Raw genomic sequence first — 19,168 nt, 5'->3', positions numbered from 1 at the left:
TCGTCGTAACGATTCAGTGGATGTAGGCGGTCAAGAAAGATCCGGTTGCTTCTCAAATTTCTTCTCATCCTGAATCGGCATGAAAGCAGCCGCCATTTTAAACTCTCCAATAGCGGGTTCCATAACTCTTATTGGAAGGAGGGGCCTGCTATAACTTTATGGCCGACATAAGGCTCTATGCGCGGTCTATGCATTAGAAATAAGAGACTTTATGGAGTCCACCGACTTTATTGCCGTGACGTCATCAAATTAGGCTCCTATGAAGGGGCCATGCATTGGGCTCCTGGTCAATTCCCCGTTGGTCAAGCTCATCACATTGATTACTCACCGCTGTCACACTCACTTGGTCTTGTTTATTGGACTTCTGATGACCAGTCGCCAACACAGGCACAGGCGTATTTGATATGTTTTATTTCATTTTTTTCTTTCTTCTAGTTATTTAATTTCTGCTTCTAATATAATGCAGACATTCTCTGCGGATTTGTCAAAGTCAATATTTTTCGAAAGAAAGCATCAAAAGTATAGAGCTGACAAATATATTGACAGACAGACAGGCAGACAGACAGACAGACAGACAGAAAGCATGCGCGAGCGTCCACACACAGACACACAGGCACATAGACACAGTGAGACACAGTCACAGTGACAGAAAGACAGACACAGACAAACTGACACAGAAACACTGACAGACACGCACTCACAGACACAGACAGACACACATATGTATAGACAGACAGAAAGGCACGCACACACACACCCATATACACACACACATAAACACACGCAAACACACACGCACACACACGCGCGCGCGCACTTTCAAGCGCGAAAAACACCATCCAGATCTGAAGTGGACTCTGCGGCAAGTTGAACGACATGGCAAAATTAAAATGAGACGGTATTAACAAAGTGATTACTGCGGACGAAACAATCGATTACTGTACACAAATTGCGCAGCACTTAGCAACGTTTGTCTGACCTTTGCTATCGGTCACTCTGATGCGCTATCGGTCAGTCTGATGCGCTATCGGTCACTCTGCCACACGCCCCCGTCTTAGTTACTGCGTGGTTCGACGAGGTTGTGAGAACGTTGTTGCTTTCTGGTGGCTTTCGGATCGTCCGGACTGAAGCAATCGCAGATGAAAGTGAGTATTGGATTTGCATTAAGCATTGTAACTACACAGTTTTAATACAGACTTGTAGTTGTTTAAACGTAGAGAGAGAGAGAGAGAGAGAGAGAGAGAGAGAGAGGGAGAGAGAGAGAGAGAGAGAGAGAGAGAGAGAGAGAGAGAGAGAGAGAGAGAGAGGAGGTATTACACAATGGGTGGAGGGAGAGAGAGAGGGCAAGCATGATGTATCGCCTGGTGGCCTTTGTGCACCTTCGCTCTAATGTTCCAAATTAATCAAAGGAATAGCAACCCGCCCCAAATAAAAAACAAAATAAAAAATGTCAGACAACTTTTATGCAGACCACATGTTTTGTTTCGTTGAGCCAGCGCCAAAATTTGTCATCCGTTTTTAGCATCCCGGATAATGATAACTCCCGCAAATGATACCTCCCCTCAGGGAAGGGGTAAGATTAGGCGAGCTTGTTTAGGCATATTGATGGCAGTTGTCGGCAGTAGAATGTGCAGACATGTAATAACGTTATAAAGGGTTGATTATGGCAGTTTGAGATGACTACCACACAATGTCCAGAGAGCAGCAAGTCAACCTCATCAGGCTGCGTACTGGCCACAACAGGCTCAATGCTCACATGAACCGAAAGTTCTAGCTGGCGCCATCACCAACCTGTGCCTGCGGTCAAGAAGACCAAACACACACCGGTGACACTGTGACGGTTCCCCTACGCTTTGTGTTCGGTGCCCTGACCCTTTGTGTTCGGTTCCCACTCGGTTCCCACACGCCAAAATTCGCGGACAAAACATCCATTTATGGTAGTATTACGCAATGTTGCTCTCTGAGAATGGTCTTGTTAGATCTGTGAGTGTTTACACTACATGCCTAGGTGCTGTTGGATTGAAGGTTTTTGATATTTTAGCCGTTATTAGGTAGAATGCCTTCCACTTTACTGCAAAACTGCATAATTCGTAGCATCGGCAAGAAATATCCTACCAAAAAATGCCTGCTTGGAACTGTCCGTGGTCCAGCAAAAAGTTCAACATGTCTGTAGCAGACAGCCCAAGTTTCAAGATTGTAGGGCCATCCAAACAGCCGTAATAATAAAAACAACAAAAGTAGTCAGTGAAATTGGCTGTGTTCGGTCCCCCCACACTTTTGTGACGTAGGCGTGACGGTTCCCATAATTCATTGTGTCGGTCCCCACTTTCTGTGTCGGACCCCACTTTCGACCTAATTTCTCTGTGACGGACCCCACAACCAGCCTATTTTGTGTCGGTCCCCACACCTTCTTGGATTTATGACTTGCCGGTTACTTGTATCATTGTATTCATTGAATCTAATTGTCTCGGAGTTATTTTTCAGCAAAAACCGGCAAGGCAGCACCTTTTGTGATACCAAGTAAGTCAGATGACATCAGTATGTGTGTGTGTGTGTGTGTGTGTGTGTGTGTGTGTGTGAGAGAGAGAGAGAGAGAGAGAGAGAGAGAGAGAGAGAGAGAGAGAGAGAGAGAGATTGACACCTTTCCAGATCACTCCGGTTATGCGACACTACCGCGAGCGTCACTACCGCGTGTCACACTACCGCGAGTACGACACTACCGCGTGTAACACTACCGCGTGTCACACTACCGCGAGTACGACACTACCGCGAGTATAACACTGCCGCGTGTCACACTACCGTGCGTACCACAACCGCGAGTACCATAACCGTAGAGAGAACGCATGCAAACTTACTTCTTGTGAGTTTGTGTTCTAACTTTGATTGGAAGCAACCCATTCTATATGTATTCTGATAGTGTGTTCTGATCGTTTTGAGTTCTTGGTTAGCATGACAAACATTGAATTAGTGTTCAGAGAACAGACCAGGCCTTTTTGTTTTATATTTCAAGGAAACATTTCAACCTTTGCCTTCAGCCATGGAAGTCATAAAATGACACGCGGTAATGTTATACTCGCGGTAGTGTGACACGCGGTAGTGTTATACTCGCGGTAGTGTCGTACTCGCAGTAGTGTCGTACTCGCGGTAAGTTCTGTTTCCGTACCCGCGACAGCGGCAGCGACAAAAGAAAACGCGCGCAAACGCGTGACGTGTTTCCGTACTTGCGTTTTAAACATGCGGTAAAATCTGTAAACTCCCGCGTTGCCGCGCGACAACGCGAAAAAATCGCTCCAGGACCCTTTCAAAAAAATCGCGTCGCTTGCCGCTTGTCGCGCCGCTAACGCGTCGCGCGTGTGAAAACACTCCTGGTCATTTTCTATGTGCTTGATTTTCGTCGCGCCGCTGGAAAAACGCTGTCGCGGGTACGGAAACACAACTCTCTCTCTCTCTCTCTCTCTCTCTCTCTCTCTCTCTCTCTCTCTCTCTCTCTCTCTCTCTCTCTCTCTCTCTCTCTCTCACACACACACACACACACACACATACTGATGTCATCTGACTTACTTGGTATCACAAAAGGTGCTGCCTTGCCGGTTTTTGCTGAAAAATAACTCCGAGACAATTAGATTCAATGAATACAATGATACAAGTAACCGGCAAGTCATAAATCCAAGAAGGTGTGGGGACCGACACAAAATAGGCTGGTTGTGGGGTCCGTCACAGAGAAATTAGGTCGAAAGTGGGGTCCGACACAGAAAGTGGGGACCGACACAATGAATTATGGGAACCGTCACGCCTACGTCACAAAAGTGTGGGGGGACCGAACACAGCCAATGTCACTGACTACTTTTGTTGTTTTTATTATTACGGCTGTTTGGATGGCCCTACAATCTTGAAACTTGGGCTGTCTGCTACAGACATGTTGAACTTTTTGCTGGACCACGGACAGTTCCAAGCAGGCATTTTTTGGTAGGATATTTCTTGCCGATGCTACGAATTATGCAGTTTTGCAGTAAAGTGGAAGGCATTCTACCTAATAACGGCTAAAATATCAAAAACCTTCAATCCAACAGCACCTAGGCATGTAGTGTAAACACTCACAGATCTAACAAGACCATTCTCAGAGAGCAACATTGCGTAATACTACCATAAATGGATGTTTTGTCCGCGAATTTTGGCGTGTGGGAACCGAGTGGGAACCGAACACAAAGGGTCAGGGCACCGAACACAAAGCGTAGGGGAACCGTCACAGTGTCACCGGTGTGAAACAGCGGAACACATCTTACAGCGATGTCCCTTACTAGATGAGGAACGAAAAGAAGTGTGGCCGTCACCAACTCCCTTGCAGACCAAACTATACGGCAGTCGACAGGAGTTGGAGAAAACGACAACATTTATCACCAGTGCTGGACTGATTGTGTAACCTCTGCGAACGCCAAGAAGAAGAAGAAGATTATGGCGGTTTGTTGCGAACTGGATTTCCATTCTCAAATCCCAAACCAGATAGACTGCTAACGTTCCACATTTCACAATCAAAACACAACAATTGACAAAACAAAACGTTACAACATGTACAATACGTCGACCCACTGATCTTTTAGGTAGACAGACAGACAAACAGACAGACAGACAGACAGACAAACACTTAGGGTACAACATTTAAAAAAAACAAGAATGGTACGTAATTGGAACGTTGCTTATAGACAAAACAAAACGTTACATTTACTGTACGTCACAGTCGACCCAAAGGTCTTTGACGTAGACAGACAGACAGATAGACAGACAGACAGACAGACAGACACGTATGAAACAGATAATGAACTTATCTCAAGATCGTGTGGCTACTCGCTTGCAAAATGCTGGAGAAGTAATGATCAATGACGAGATCAATCAAAATTGTACTAAGTTCAAATAATCAACTTATTTTAAAATCGTCGATGAATCTCGCGTGCAAGTTGCCGGCGAGGTAATGATGTGCGTGTGTGCGTGCGCGCGCGCGCGCGTGTGTGTGTGTGTGTGTGTGTGTGTGTGTGTGTGTGTGTGCACTCGCACGTTAGCAGACTACACACTAACGAACGACTGAAGCACTAAGTATACATGAGATTGTGTCATCCAACAAGGCAATGTACGTATTCGTTCAAGGTCAGTGGACCAGACACACGATACGCGTGCCGAACATCATGTAGATAGAATCAGACTGTGTGTGCGCTAAATAAATGTGCTCACTTTGCATAATACCAGCAGATACTTTCGTGTTAGTCCGTGTCTGTCATCGTCAGTTTTTACAATAGCTGGTGATACTATGTCGAGTATGTTACATTACTGTAGTCAGTCAGCGTTAGTAGACCTAACATGAAAGCAACTTGTACTCATTTCTGTTTCGATGATATTAGCCTACATCAGTTTATTTTTGTCCGACCTCGTTTTAGTACTCGTCGTGTCAAAGTCTGTGTCTGCGGTGCACTGAGGGTCCAGCATTGAGAGAAGTGAGTCAATTTGATAGGGGAAAAAAGGAAAGATTATCATCACCAAGAATAACTTATTTGGACGGCCGTGCTTCATATTTGCGTAGGCTTTTGTAAGGTATAGGGAAAGATTTTTTTTTCTCTCTTTAGGTAATTATTTACTCAGCCTCACCACAAGATTTATGAGCAAGATAAACCAAACGTTCTACAAAGAGTATTTCTAGCACAGCTTCATTATCAACTTGATGTTGTTGGGGTGGAGGCTACGGTCGTTATGATTCTGAAGCGGAGGGGAAGAGAGGCTGGGGTTGGTGAACATAGAGCTTAACCTGTTGATAAAGAACTCAGAATTCAGAACTTTATTTTGAAAGGAGAAAGGTTTTGGGCTTAGCCTAATCTTCCAACTTATCCTTTTCACATGGACATAGTATATTTGAAAACGTAAGAGAGAGAGAGAGAGAGAGAGAGAGAGAGAGAGAGAGAGAGAGAGAGAGAGAGAACTTTATTATAGGTTCCGAGCGCGTGACGTCACACATTCCGCGGCAGCCATTTTGGGAAGCCGATGAACGTAAACACACGCTTCGCGCAGGCGATCAGTCAAAAATGGCTCCAGGCAAGCGTTGCTGTATGTTGCATTGCACGGTGTCGTCCCATAATTCTAAGGAAGAAAAGCTTGAACACGGAATACGGTTTTTCAGAATTCCGAAAGTTAAATCGCACGAAGGACCAAAAGTTGAAGATGTCACAAAGCGTAGAAGAAGAGCGTGGATTTCAGCGATCAGGCGAACAAACATCACTTTCGAGAGGAGTTCCTCAGCAATGCGCGTCTGCTCACTGCATTTTCACTCAGGTACGAACAGTTTTGCTTTTTTGTTCAATGACACTGTAACTATAATATTGTAATGTTGTTGTTTTCTCATGTAAAGTTGCTCAGATGTGCACACTGAACCACTCGTCACCTACTGACTTAGCCTTAGGTACTGATGTGCACAATGTGACAGACCAGATTGTCATGTCAGTGCAAGGAGTAACAACTGACACAGTGACAGTAAATAAATGCCTTTACTGAAGTGCAGTACAGGAATCAGTTTCAGACTATGTACAGAGAGGACTTCAGAAATTTGCAGACTTTCTAAATTGTAAATACTTTCATTATTCATTAGAATGAAATTAGATACAGGTTTAATCTACATGTAGTTTATTTTCTGTTTTGCAGGTAAGCCATTATACGAGATGATGGAAACTGACCCCGACTGGGCACCTTCACTCCTTCTTGGACACAGCGAGATGAAGACCACCGACACAGGGCGTCATGGGCGACAGAAGAACAGAGCCGCAACAAAACAGCTGCTACAGGAGGCCACTGAAGCTTACATGATAGACAACGGAGAAGCAGAAGGTGGTGACGTGCATGCAGAAGATGATAGTCATCATGAAGAGATGGAAGATGGGGAAAACACCAGGCTGAGAGAGGAGGTAACTCAGTTAGAACAGGAGCGAGACATGATGAGAGGAGAGATCAACAGACTGTTGGAAGAGAATAGAGAGCTCAAGAAAAAGTTAGCAAGCAGGGAGATCGTTGAAGAGTCGTTTCAAGGAGACAACGAGAAAGTACGTTTTTATACTGGTTTACCAAGTTATGCGACTCTTCTAGTTCTGCTGAACTATCTGTCCCCTCATCTCCCTCAGGGGCGCTTGCTGTCACCTTTCCAGCTTCTGATTGTGGTATTTATGCGTCTGCGCCTGAAACTGCCTGTGTTGCATATTGCGTACTTGTTTGGCATCCACAGAACTACGATAGCCAGTGGGTTCAAGGATACTCTTAGTGTTATGTACACGCAGATGACACCATTTGTACCATGGCCAGGACGCGAGTGTTTGCGGGCGTGTATGCCACATCAGTTTGTGGAGACGTTTGGGAACAAAGTGGCTGTGATCATTGACTGTTTTGAAATTTTTATTGAGACCATCAAATTTGTATGCCAAAGCTGCTACTTTTTCAAACTACAAACACAACAACACAATCAAACATCTCATTGGCATTACACCTAACGGGCAGATTTCTTTCATTTCCAAGGGTTGGGGGGGGGGGGGGGGGAGGACAACGGATCGTCATATTACAGAGGAATGTGGCTTCCTGGACAAGCTATTGCCTGGTGACTTGGTTCTTGCGGACAGGGGGTTTGATATTAAAGAGAGTGTCGGTTTGATGTGTGCAGAGGTAAAAATACCAGCATTTACTCGGGGGAAGTGTCAGATGGAAGCAAGGTCTATAGAAGAAACAAGGAAACTTGCGCACTTGCGCATCCATGTCGAGCGAGTCATTGGAAACCTTGGGGGGAAATACAGTATAATAACAGATACCATTCCAATTGACATGTTGCTTCCATGTGAGGGAGAAGATGTGACATTCTTGGACAAGATTGTGTTTGTCTGTTGCGCCTTGACCAACATGAGCCCAAGTGTGGTAAATCCCTAGGGTGAACTCTGCAGAGCATGAGGCAGCTCCAGGCAATGCAGACAAGAATGTCACGTCGTATGTTTCACCTGGAAGTGACGTGTCAGTTAGAATTGAACTCGAAGGCAGTGTAGTGAATGTAGACAAAACCATAGTAGGCCTATATAAGATACAAGAGTCGGCGATACATCTGTGTTGCTACCTTTATTTTAAAGCAAAGCTTTGAAGTTGTTGACAAATCTCATGGTAAATTAATCTTACTGTGCGAGTCACTAATTATAAATTTGCATTTGTAAGCAAATGCAATTTGTAAACATTTGTGTGTGTATGTGTGCCGGTGTGGGAGGGGGTGGGAGGGGGTGTGTGGATGTGTGTGTATGGTTGCTAGTTTTAGTATAGTATTATGGTGTCTATTGTTTTAGTGTTATTGATGTGATCTTTATCAGTACCAATACTTACGACGCTACTCTTTAAATTTACTAATGCTCTTTATCTACTTGTTGAGATAGGTCTTTTATTTGTGGGGGGATTTTAGTGCTGGATTCGTTTATCATTTTGTTCTTATCGGTTCATCTCTCACTCTTTTATATTGTCATGAGCTTGTGCAATACCTGATGTATTAGTGAAGTGTAAGATTTGCTAAGGTGCTCCGTGTGTGAAATCTATAGTTTTACTCATCTGTTTTAATGTGGCCTAGTTGATATGTGTATTCTTATGTAATGTGTATGTGTTGCGATCAGTTGTAGACAAATTTTCCGTACGGACATTAAAGTATATTGTATTGTATTGTAAAACGGATTGATGTAAATAATACTAAGAATGAAAATAAATTTTGAAAGCTGATTTTCTGTTCATGTTGAAGAACTCTTAACTTGTGTGGATGTGTTGGTATCAGTGCAGCTGTGAATGACATTGTATATAGCTTTGTATGTGTGCATTTTCTTTTGAATGTTTTCATAACATGCCACTGGTAAAAGTGGTATTCAAATGAATTACAAAAAAATCTTTGTGAAAAAAATGCATGCTTATAACCTGAGCACTATTGGGGTTTCTGAAAAACACACTTTTTTCCCAATTAAGCCATAGGCAGGTTTTTATGAAAACAGACACAAACTGTACCACTTTCACACACACCACACACGCTGTTTAGAGAGGGGTTACAAATAGTCATAACAAGTTCAGTTTGGGGTCTTTTTGAAATCTGTTTGATGCATCTTGTCTGTGACCATTGTGGCTATGCACTCAAAGTCAAAAAAGTGCAGAAAGGTGACAAATGAAGATTTTTCCTTCTTACAAGACAATGTGTGATTTTGCACATTTTGCCTCAGTCTTTATCAAGAGCCTGTCTAACCCACTTTGAAGCTGTTGGAGACTGCAGTAATGTTCCTTACATCAAGGCGAGTGCACAATTGTGCATTTCTAACCCCCCTCCCCGCTAATGTTCACTTTAATATCCATCAATCAATAGATATTCAGTCACAGTTTAACTAACTCATTCACCCTGATCACTCACTCATCCTGTTCTATTGTAGTTGTGCTAAGTTTGCGGTTTGCAGACTTTATTCTTTTTCCCAAATTTCTGTCCTCATGGCATCAAGTGGTTTTGTTTATAAATACCCCCCTCCCCCCTCCACACACACTTCATACAGATGTGGTATAATTGACGAGAACGGCGGAATCAAAAGTGCACAAAGACGGAGAGAGTGACGCTAAGGCGGAAGCTTCCCAAAATGGCGGACGCGTTCTGTTAGGGTTAGAAACGTGACGTCATCGCTCGGAGCCTATACAAGAATACAGATTTAAAGCTGGGCCTTTTCTTACAATCTGTCCTTAGGACAATAAACATACAAACAAACAAACAAAGCACTACCAATTTATACTAAAACAGAAACACTATAGGAGTTAACATTCAAACACCAATATACACAATGTCATGGTTGCGATGATGATGATGATGATGATGATGATGTTGACAACGAAACAATCATTTAGAGAGAGAGAGAGAGAGAGAGAGAGAGAGAGAGAGAGAGAGAGAGAGAGAGGGAGAGAAAGGGAGAGAGAGAGAGAGGGAGAGAGAGAGAGAGGAGGAGGAGGAGGGGGGGGGGAGAGAATGAGGGGTGGGTGGAATTTAGTGGGTATCAGAATTGCTTGGAAGTGAAGATGCGGCTTGAAGTTGTCTAAGAAGATCAAGTGTGGGCGTGGTTTGTACTGACTTCACCTGACGTGTTGTTTAAATTCAGACGTAATGTTATTATGCACCGACTAGCTCGGCAAGCAGCTGGTTTACATTACAAGTTTCACAGCTTTCGAGGCCAAGGAAACGTAAACTTGTCTTGGTTTCGGGTGGCAGTGTTGTGCAATATCGCTTCCATCACAGACATCTGCCCTGTAGAGAGAATCCAGGGCTGCTTGATGTACTCGAATAGAATTTCAACTTGACTGTACATGCTCCGATATTTATACTATTTTGTAGATTTTTTTGTTTGTGTCTCTGTTCATGATTTTCTCCATGAGTGTCACGATTAGAGTCCCCCCCCTCACTATGTCAAGGTATAGAGCTGAGATTTTGTGATAAAGGGGTTGGGTCCGAGGCTGGAAGAGATATCTTTGAACTTCTTCTTCTCTTGTATGTCTGAGGCGAAAGGGAAGCGGTGTGTGTGTGTGTGTGTGTGTGTGTGTGTGTGTGTGTGTGTGTGTGTTAGAGAGAGAGAGAGAGAGAGAGAGAGAGAGAGAGAGAGAGAGAGAGAGAGAGAGAGAGTATATGTGGTTTAAAGGAGCAGTCTTAGGTTTCTGGTGTCTTCAAAGGGACGTGGTAGGGACTCAAACACCCGTCGGGTTTTATCCTCAACTGCAATATAAATGTGTGAAACGTGAATGCAATGCGACCCTACCCCCTCCATTCTACCCGCAGTCCCACCGTCAACCCCAACTTCCCTCTCTTCACAGATATGAAGAAGAAAGAAAAACAAGAAATTCCTCCGAGGTAGGAAAAACACCCCCGTCCTTACCATTCTCACTGCCACCAACTGAGAAGGTTATTTCCCTTTGACCATTAATATGTCCCTCTATAAGTCCTTGTATAATTTTAATCCACCAATAACTCCCTAACCGTGTGTTTGACTGGTCCCAATTTTTGTAAGGACCGTCTCAGGAATGTATAGAACCTGTTCACCAAGTTTGGTGACGATCGGTCCGTTCATTCTTGAGATCTATATGCGAACACAAACAAACAAACAAACACATGGACCGAATCCTATACACACCAATAACTCCCTAACCGTGTGTTTGACTGGTCCCAATTTTTGTAAGGACCGTCTCAGGAATGTATAGAACCTGTTCACCAAGTTTGGTGACGATCGGTCCGTTCATTTTTGAGATCTATATGCGAACACAAACAAACAAACAAACACATCGACCGAATCCTATACACACCAATAACTTCCTAACCGTGTGTTTGACTGGTCCCAATTTTTGTAAGGACCGTCTCAGGAATGTGACCTGTTCACCAAGTTTGGTGACGATCGGTCCGTTCATTCTTGAGATCTATATGCGAACACAAACAAACAAACAAACACATGGACCGAATCCTATACACACCCCGGGGGTGTAAAGAATGCAGGGTAAGGTGGGGTGCTGGTGGATGGATGCTGGCCGAAGGAGGAGAGATTAGGAAAGAGAGCATGCACACACACACACACACACACACACACATACACACACGCACCGAGTGAGGCAAATGGTCCAGAATGGGTTGATGGTCGCCCCGATGTCGAACGAAAGCGAAAACGAAAGCCCGCCGGGAGATTGTGGGACTAATCAAATTGTGTGTTGCTGCGGCGAAATGGCCTCGTAATCTGCGCCAGGGTGTTAAACGTGGGGTTCATTTCAGGCCAGCCAATTGCTTCGGTGTTTTTTCTCTCTTCATTTCCTCCTTTTTTTCTCTGATAGTGGTTGTCTGCTTTTAGCTCTGATAGTGAACGAATGCTTGAAATGCTTCGAGAATAGCTGAGCTAGTGCGAATTTATTGTTTTGCCCTCATGAGTTGTTATTATGGTATGCTTTTCACGGCAGTTCATGATACCCCTTATTCTTGCTGTTAAGTGGCTGGGGTTGACCTATTGTGGTTTCAAAGCGACGTCTCCTTGTTGCAGCTTTCAAGGCATATTTCATCAACTGTCATAGGGTAATTGCAATCAATTCATTAAGACGCTGCTGAAGGACCAGGAACAAACAAGTCTTGCTGCACTTCAGGGCGTCATAAGGAATGCACTGTATACGATTCTCATGATTTCAAAGGCAAGGGGTCAACTATACGTCAGGGATTGGACAATTTCAAGAACAGTGTCCGCGGCTACGCCCACACTTTCTCATGTGATGCAGCCACCGAGAGCATATTAGTTAAACAGTAGGCCAATTTGCTGTATTGTTCTTGGGAAAAGGGATATAGATGCCAAATATATGTCCCTCAAAATGAACCACTTATGATGGCTAAACGAGTTCTCTCAATTCAAAATGCACGGTCCATCCTGATTAATCGTAGTGGCTATTTGAAAATAACGTATGTGAAGAAGGATCCTCAAAACCTACAAAACGCAACTACTTCAAATGTATACATGTATAGCCCATCGGCACGAACATATTAAGTGATCCTACATTGAGAGGCATGTAGCTTGTATTACCTCACCCCATGATAGTAATAAACTGCACTCTCACTGGCCTGCATGGGACACACGGATAAGGTTGACATACATCCACTGAGGAAGCGGACCGCTAATTACACAGTTCCGCCACAGTCGCTTGACCTTTGGCGACAACCACGCAAGGCCAATATTGCACTGTGTCCGTTGCTGCTGAGCTGTCAGATTGCTTTGACCTTCGTCGATGGCTCCGGAAATGTTCGCTGATGAGCCTTTGCAAAAGTGAAAATGTGTCTGGTCTGGTCTGGTCTGGGAATCGTTGAACTTGTAGTTGTGACGTTTGTAGCGGTTTGGTGTCTGGCTTAGCCAATCGCAAAGCACTGCAGGAGTGTTCTGATTATTGCGTTGTGGTGTCTGCGGTCTGCTCTCTGGTTGATCAAAATCAGAGTGACTAAAATGAATAACAAAATAACAACGTATCTTTTTTTTAAATTTTTTTTTTAACTGATATGACGTGTTCTAACGCAAAAGCATTAAGGTTCGGCATTTGTCAGTCGGTGCAGTTTCTGCCAACGTTTCTGGAGGTTGACGTGTGTGCTTTTTGTATCATTTGTGCAACATGTAAAGGAACTTCCGGAGTTTCTCCATGCCGATAACTGGACTACACTGACCATTTGGGAATCTTTTCCTTCATGCATCACACTCTTCTCTAGGACACCTTTGACCTCCAAAAACCTATGTCTCAACTCAGAAAAACAGCATCATTTTCCCAACCGTGCCCTTTAGAATCAACATTTGACATTCGCGCAGTTGCGGTTTTCGATTGTAAGGGCAACACATTTATCATTGATCGCAGTAAGAAAGATGCAGCGTAGAAGCTGCTGTCTCACGTTCATGTGATATTGGAGACAGCCAGTCCTTGAACTGTGACATCATCAGCTAACTTTCTTGAGACGTGATGTGCGGAAGACATTGCATCGCTGACACATCGATTCGGCATTCCTGTCAAACCACACAGACGCGCGCACACGCAAGTTCTTCTCTCCGTCTCTGTCTTCATCTCTATGTCCCTCCCCCCCCCCCTCTCTCTCTCTCTCTCTCTCTCTCTCTCTCTCTTACACACACACACACACACACACACACACACACATAAACACACACACACTCAGCCCCCCCACACACACACTTTGTGTCAAATCGATCGTGCGCAACAGTTGTTTCATTAGACAGGGCGGTGCAGTTTACCTTGTAGTTGTAGAGGGAAAAAAAACCCACACAGCATCTTTTGATAGCATCTGTCACTCAAACAAAAACAAGACCGATGAAAGTGTTAGTTGTTTGTGGCTGTCCGTCTGATGATTGCGGATTAATAGATAGGTGGAACAATGTGTCCCTTCTTTTATTGAAAATTGAAATGATGTGCTTTCTATTGGTACAAGCGACATGCCCCCACCCCCCTTTCACACATGTACAAAGTATACTTCTCTCTTATTCTTTGATCGTCAATGTCTGCAGTTCTATTTGATACTAAAACGAACACGAGCACGCAGAGAGAGAGAGAGAGAGAGAGAGAGAGAGAGAGAGAGAGAGAGAGAGAGAGAGAGAGAGAGAGAGAGAGAGAGAGAGAGAGAGAGAGAGAGAGAGAGAGAGAGAGAGAGAGAGAGAGCGAGAGCGAGAGAGAGAGAGAGAGAGCGAGAGCGAGCGAGCGAGCGGGGGGATGGGGTGGGTATGGGAGAGTTGGGTTGTGGAACTGGAACTCGAAGCATAGAAAGCACTCTTTTACACCACATAATTGGCATCAACCACACCCCAGAGCTTCCACCCCTTTATCGACAATCTGATCACACATACCTATTACACCACCAAGCAAGCTAAGAAGCAGTAAGAACATGCGACAGCACAAAAAGACGAAATGCTTTGCATTACTCGTTTTACGCAGTTCAATATTAGCTGACACACAAATGTCAACGTAAAATGAATGAGCACTGATTACGAGTGGTGTCCCGTTGTTAAGGTAATGAGTCTACATGCGTCAGTGAATACCATGGAATCTGCCTTTCGGGTGATGATTTGCACGTGACAAATACATCAGCATTCATCAGGAGGAATTGTTGAAGGGATAATAGACTAGTCTACTTCCTCTCTGCTTGACAATATTTCAGAGAGCGAGAGAGAGTCAGAGACAGAGACAAAGAGAGAGAGAGAGAGAGAGAGAGAGAGAGAGAGAGAGAGAGAGAGACAGACACAGAGCGAAAGAGAGAGAGAGAGAGAGAGAGAGAGAGAGAGAGAGAGAGAGAGAGAGAGAGAGAGAGAGAGAGAGAGAGAGAGAGAGAGATGGAGGGGCCATTACCTATACTTACAAACAAAAAGAAGTGTTTTTGAACAAAGTTTGCAAATGATAACAATCTCTTTTTTTTTTTTTTTTTAAATAAATAAAGCCTTACAGACGAACCCAGTGCATGTGTAAATCTCATGCAACGCCAAAGAAAATGATTGAATCAGTCGATCCATGATTATCGTGCCAAAAACCTTATGCTGACTAGGCAACTTTTCATAGACCTGACGACCGTTTTCCCAGAAGAACTGACGGGCGGGTAGCAGACGTAAGACATGTACCACGCCCTGCACTAGCGAGAGAGAGAGAGAGAGAGAGAGAGAGAGAGAGAGAGAGAGAGAGAGAGAGAGAGAGAGAGAGAGAGAGAGAGAGAGAGAGAGAGAGAGAGAGCGAGAGAGAGAGCGAGAGAGAGAGAGAGAGAGCGAGCGAGCGAGAGAGAGCGAGAGCGAGCGAGCGAGCGGGGGGATGGGGTGGGTATGGGAGAGTTGGGTTGTGGAACTGGAACTCGAAGCATAGAAAGCACTCTTTTACACCACATAATTGGCATCAACCACACCCCAGAGCTTCCACCCCTTTATCGACAATCTGATCACACATACCTATTACACCACCAAGCAAGCTAAGAAGCAGTAAGAACATGCGACAGCACAAAAAGACGAAATGCTTTGCATTACTCGTTTTACGCAGTTCAATATTAGCTGACACACAAATGTCAACGTAAAATGAATGAGCACTGATTACGAGTGGTGTCCCGTTGTTAAGGTAATGAGTCTACATGCGTCAGTGAATACCATGGAATCTGCCTTTCGGGTGATGATTTGCACGTGACAAATACATCAGCATTCATCAGGAGGAATTGTTGAAGGGATAATAGACTAGTCTACTTCCTCTCTGCTTGACAATATTTCAGAGAGCGAGAGAGAGTCAGAGACAGAGACAAAGAGAGAGAGAGAGAGAGAGAGAGAGACAGACAGACAGACAGACAGACAGACACAGAGAGAAAGAGAGAGAGAGAGAGAGAGAGAGAGAGAGAGAGAGAGAGAGAGAGAGAGAGAGAGAGAGAGAGAGAGAGAGAGAGAGAGAGAGATGGAGGGGCCATTACCTATACTTACAAACAAAAAGAAGTGTTTTTGAACAAAGTTTGCAAATGATAACAATCTCTTTTTTTTTTTTTTTTTAAATAAATAAAGCCTTACAGACGAACCCAGTGCATGTGTAAATCTCATGCAACGCCAAAGAAAATGATTGAATCAGTCGATCCATGATTATCGTGCCAAAAACCTTATGCTGACTAGGCAACTTTTCATAGACCTGACGACCGTTTTCCCAGAAGAACTGACGGGCGGGTAGCAGACGTAAGACATGTACCACGCCCTGCACTAGCGAGAGGAAGAGAGAGAGAGAGAGAGAGAGAGAGAGAGAGAGAGAGAGAGAGAGAGAGAGAGAGAGAGAGAGAGAGAGAGATGATGATGATGATAATTAGTTTTAACGTCCTCTTAGAACCATTTGGCCTATCTTGGGACAGGTAGAGTTAATATGCTTTATGTGGGGACAAGACACTGGACAAACATGCAAACAGAGAACACATATGATCGTGTTATATATCTGGAGGTCCTGTTGCGATATTTCAAAATGGGGATGGAAGTAATGATTGTGTACGCGGAATGTGGTTGGACTGGAGCGGTTTTGTAGGCTTATTTGCTTTTTATGTATGTAGAATATGTTTGTATGTGTGGCTGAATAAGTTACCCAAAAAAAAAAAAAAATTTGCTAAAAAATATATCAGAATGGGGAACTTAAGTTCAGGTAGGAGGGCAGTATGTGCTTAAGCCTTGTTTGATCAATTGAGTATAGCTATGCTTTGTGTTTTAGACGCTTTAGTTGTTGGGCGTGGGAGGGGGGGGGGGGGTAAGGGGTCGGTGGGAGAGAGGACTGAGGGGTGGGAAGGAGGAAAGGGGATGAGGTTTTCAGAACAGATGTGAGAGAGAGAGAGAGAGAGAGAGAGAGAGAGAGAGAGAGAGAGAGAGAGAGAGAGAGAGAGAGAGAGAGAGAGAGAGAGAGAGAAGATTGGCTTTGTTTTTGTACCTTTTTTATTCGCGACGATGGAAGTGAAAACTCATTTCAACGTCGTAATATTGTTTTGTGAATAAGGTAGAACGTGGTCTTTTTCAAACATTTTATTTACAAAGTATCAGCAAAAACATGGCCGATTGCACGAATTCGGCAATTGTGTAAATTTGGCACGACACACAAAGACATCTGTTATTGCGGGGGCGTGCACGCGCACTGTAGCAAACAGTTCATGATGATGCTTAACGTGCGGCTTCCTCCTTTTTGTACCATTGCCAGAAACAGTGATTACTGATGAGCGAAAATGATATCTGCGTAAAGGCGACGATTAGGACAAGGTTTGCAATATTCATTGCAAACGAAACCAAAAGTGTTATCAGACGAAACGGATAATGTCAGTTTTCCAACATTGTTCCCAGACTGTGCACCCTACAGTCTCTGTTTATACCAAAAGCAGGTTTTTTTCCGAATTGTTTTATTTTTTATTGCTTTTTGCAGTTTCTGATTTATTGTAGGCTACGTGAATATAGATCAATCATTTTTCTGTTTCTGTCTTTGTAATCTTGTATAAAGTGTCCCTATTAAAAACGAATATTTTAAATGACGATAGGCACACACACCCGCACGCACTATGGCACGTACACAAACACACGCACGCATGAAGGCAATCGAATATTTAAGCAGCTGTACCACACGAGCCGCTCCAGCTCCGTAGTACGAGGTTGAATTATGCACTAAACGCGTTTCTGCAGGTGTTACATTGCAAACACGAAAACTCGAACGTTACGTAATGACTTTTGTTATCAGAGTACATTAACACGGATAACATATGCTTTTTGTTGATAGATTGCAGGCAGTATTCCAAATGGGACAGTCACAATGAGTCACCGTGCATCATGGCATTTAACATTGTTTAAGTTAAGGTACCGTATGGCTATTACTCTCTCTACACTTGAAACCGAATGCCAGATTAAACAACATCGTTCTGAGGGCAATGATGTGAAACAATTTAGTTGCAGGGAAAGTCTTTTTAACAGCCGTTTATAAAGTATCTGTAGCTCCATCAGACAGCCCATTCGCGATCTCTGTCTCGAAAGAAGTATACATGTACAATAGCTTAGACCTCAAGCCTATCATCAAACATATCAATGAACTTGTGAAGGTGGGCTATTGGAACGTTTAATTATTGACAAAAGAAAACGTTACATTTACAGTACGTCGACCCAGTGGCATTTTTAAGTAGATGGACAGACTAACACTTATGATATGGCAAAATTGTATAGGCATAGATAAAAATGTCCACCAAAATACCCGTGTGACTTGGAATAATAGGCCGTGAAAAGTAGGATATGCGCCGAAATGGCTGCGCTCTGCTGGCCGATGTGAATGCGTGATGTATTGTGTAAAAAAAATTCCATCTCACACGGCATAAATAAAAATCCCTGCGCCTTGAATATGTGCGCGATATAAATTGCATAAAATAAAAATACAAAAATACAAAAATAAATCCCTGCGCTTAGAACTGTACCCACGGAATACGCGCGATATAAGCCTCATAAAATTGATTGATTGATATAAATAATGAACTTATTGGACGGCATCGAGTCACGTTTCGTCGACGATTTTGAGATAAGTTCATCATTTGTATCATAAATGTTTGTCTGTCTGTCTGCTCAAACGACCAGTGGGTCGACGGGACTGTAACTGTAACGTTTTTTGGGGCCAATAATTCAACGTTCCAATGACCTACCTTTGTTGATTTTGATTCTGAATGTTGGAATGTTAGCAGTCTATCTGTTTTTGAATGAATGAACTTGTGTTTAGGCTACATGATTTGTTCCTGGTGAACTTGTGTTTAGGCTACATGATTTGTTCCTGGTGAACTTGTGTTTAGGCTACATGATTTGTTCCTGGTGAACTTGTGTTTAGGCTACATGATTTGTTCCTGGTGAACTTGTGTTTAGGCTACATGATTTGTTCCTGGTGAACTTGTGTTTAGGCTAAATGATTTGTTCCTGGTGAACTTGTGTTTAGGCTACATGATTTGTTCCTGGTGAACTTGTGTTTAGGCTACATGATTTGTTCCTGGTGAACTTGTGTTTAGGCTGCATGATTTGTTCCTGGTGAACTTGTGTTTAGGCTAAATGATTTGTTCCTGGTGAACTTGTGTTTAGGCTACATGATTTGTTCCTGGTGAACTTGTGTT

At 43.6% G+C, this 19,168-nt stretch overlaps 1 protein-coding gene and 2 long non-coding RNA genes across 3 annotated transcripts in view; 2 read left to right on the top strand and 1 right to left on the bottom strand.

Moving 5' to 3' along the window:
* Positions 1-19,168, bottom strand: part of LOC138953974 (uncharacterized) — a 256,228-nt gene that overhangs the window by 36,171 nt on the left and 200,889 nt on the right. The window lies entirely within an intron of this gene.
* Positions 1-19,168, top strand: part of LOC138953969 (uncharacterized) — a 110,495-nt gene that overhangs the window by 42,598 nt on the left and 48,729 nt on the right. The gene's annotated exons all lie outside the window — the stretch shown is intronic.
* On the top strand, positions 5,975-6,808 carry LOC138952540 (uncharacterized). Its single transcript, XR_011451390.1, has 2 exons — positions 5,975-6,312; positions 6,679-6,808. It is a non-coding gene; the product is annotated as an uncharacterized lncRNA (long non-coding RNA).

The sequence above is a fragment of the Littorina saxatilis genome, linkage group LG17, assembly GCF_037325665.1.
Source record: "Littorina saxatilis isolate snail1 linkage group LG17, US_GU_Lsax_2.0, whole genome shotgun sequence".
Taxonomy (NCBI): Eukaryota; Metazoa; Mollusca; class Gastropoda; order Littorinimorpha; family Littorinidae; genus Littorina; species Littorina saxatilis.
Note: the sequence above shows the minus strand (reverse complement) of the source record. Positions and strands in the feature narration are given on the sequence as shown.